At 43.2% G+C, this 2569-nt stretch overlaps 1 pseudogene; it reads left to right on the forward strand.

Annotated features, from left to right (window-relative positions):
* Positions 1 to 1732: 1732 nt before the first annotated feature.
* LOC132589610 (mitochondrial calcium uniporter regulator 1-like) lies at positions 1733 to 2295 on the forward strand (annotated as a pseudogene).
* Positions 2296 to 2569: the final 274 nt, after the last annotated feature.

Below are 2569 nucleotides of genomic sequence, written 5' to 3' on the forward strand. Positions count from 1 at the left end.
GCACCCCCAGCCAGCTTTTAGTCACTTAGTTTTCAAGGAGGCTTACTGAGAAAAAAGGTACAATAAGCAAATAAAACTATAAATACATTTTTAATCATTAAAAGCATGACATCTTAAACCTTTCACGAAGATCTGGTTGGTAAGACTGTGAGTACAATGATGGAAAATTATGTAAATGAGAGCAGAGTATGACTGTAAAATTTTATTTAGCAGCTCCACTAGTGACCAAAACGTATGCAGTTTTCAGGTCCTAGAATTTTGCTGAGTGTTTCTTTGCAGCCCATTGAGATTAAATAAACTGGAATTTTCCAATTAATTTATTCACTTTAAATCTTTGTAATGGGACAGACAAAAGGAATGCCAAGCCTATGCTTGATTTCACTCCTTTGAGGTAGAATTCTAGATTGAAGTCTGAATAGATTTACAGTTGTATTGGACTTTTCAGCTTTTCATTTTGGCTATGTCATTGTTTATATGACTGGTGTGGAAGCCTTATGTTCTACAACTTCCAAGATTTGACAAGTTCAGACTTGCCTGGGCTATCCAGGTCAGGGAACAATTTCAAGTTTTGTGCCTTTCATTTTCCCCACAATTCACCTGTTTTGAAAATTGGTTATCAATGCGGGGGACACAGAACTTATCCTTGCCTAGGGTGCCAGATAGTCTAGGGCCAGCCCTGATTAGGACCAAAATAAACTATCACAAAGTAATGAGCAAGCTTTCAAATTCATTAGAACTCTTCATCAAGCTGAATATTGTGTGTGTGTGTGTGTGTGTGTGTGTGTGTGTGTGAGAGAGAGAGAGAGAGAGAGAGAACAGCTTAGTCATTATTGGGAGCTATGTAAATTCTGTATCACATAACATGTCACATTTAAGTGTTTATGCTTTGATTCAGCTCTGTTTCAGATTTCTGTTTGTTTTTGGTTTGCTGCAGTCCAAAACCCTGTTGCACTGTTTATTGGATGGCCCTTCCTGCTGACTCTATTTTGACATATTATGTAATCTGCTTTGAGTCTCACTGAGAAAGGTAGGCTATAAATAATGTAAATAAATACATAAAGGGGGAAGGGAGTTGTGATTGGACATAATGACTAGCAAAGTCCCAGTTTTCAGTATGCCTTAACCTATTTTGTAGTTCTTTAGATATTTATATATACATACATATACCTCATATATAATATAATATGAGGTAAAGGTAGCTCCCTGTGCAAGCACCAGTCATTTCCGACTCTGGGATGACATTGCTTTCACAACACTTTCATGGCAGATTTTTTACAGGGTGGTTTGCCATTGCCTTCCACAGTCATCTATACTTTTCCCCCAGCAAGCTGGGCACTCATTTTACAGGGGTAAAATTCTAGCAGGAGCTGCTTTGCATATTAGGCCACATACCCCTGATGTAGCCAATCCTCCAAGAGCTTACAAGGCTCCTTTTTGTAAGCTTTTGGAGGATTGGCTACATCAGGGGTGTGTGGCCTAATATGCAAAGGAGCTTCTGCTAGAATTCCACTCCTGTATATTTATACATATTGGATGGCCCTTCCTTAGGCTTCCCAAATCTCCCGCCCTGGCTGGAGACCCCCGATTTGGAGCCTCCATCCCCTGCATGCCAAAAATCTGGAAAGCGGGGGGGGGGGGGAATGGCGGCCCTTCCCACCCAGCCCTGATCCCAGCAGCTTCTCTTTCCCCCTTCCCTTCCCACCAATCCCCAATGGGGATCTGAAGAGCCGGGATGGTGAGAGGTCAGGCTGCAGCCGTCGTAGTGGTTGTGGGTGGCAGGAAGAGGGTCTTCCTTATCCAGCTGGAGTGACGAGCTTTCCTTTCCGGTGCCTCACATAATATCGTCATACGCTCGCGCCGTTGTCTAGGAGACTGGAGGCGGAGGAGTAGTAATGGCATGCCGGGAGCTGGCAGCAAGCTCCTGGCTTCTGCCGGCCTCAAGACCAACGGCCGCGCAAGTTCAGCAGTGCGTGGCTTTTCATTCTGCAAGAGCGTCGGCGTTTCCTCAGCCTCAATGGGGGTTGTTCCCTCGCCTCCAAACAGCGAGATATCAGCATCTGTGCATCACCCCTACACGTAGAAACCAGTAAGGCAAGTCCCCCCCACCCCTGGTCAGGAAGCAAGAAGCTTTATTTTGACACCCATGCCCTTGTGTGCCTTATAAAGGAAAATGGTTTCACCACTCTGCAATCTGAGATTATTGTATCTGCGTTAATTAACACCATGAATGGCAATATGGCTGTGATGTACAAGGATATGGTCACCAAAGTACAACAGGTTATATATAAAACATAATGTTTAATTTTAGCCAAGTATATAATTAATGTGTTTTGGAATAATGGGGAATTGATCTGGAGGTTTTGGGGGTTCTGGGGAAGCTGTTTTTTGAGGTAGAGGCACCAAATTTTTAATATAGTATCTAGTGCCTCTCCTCAAAGTACTCCCCAAGTTTCAAAACGATTGGAGCAGGGGGTCCAATTCTATGAGCCCCAAAAGAAGGTGCCCCTATCCTTCATTATTTTCTATGGAAGGAAGACATTTAAAAAGGTGTGCTGTCCCTTTAAATGTG

This window comes from Heteronotia binoei, chromosome 21 (assembly GCF_032191835.1).
Source record: "Heteronotia binoei isolate CCM8104 ecotype False Entrance Well chromosome 21, APGP_CSIRO_Hbin_v1, whole genome shotgun sequence".
Classification (NCBI taxonomy): domain Eukaryota; kingdom Metazoa; phylum Chordata; class Lepidosauria; order Squamata; family Gekkonidae; genus Heteronotia; species Heteronotia binoei.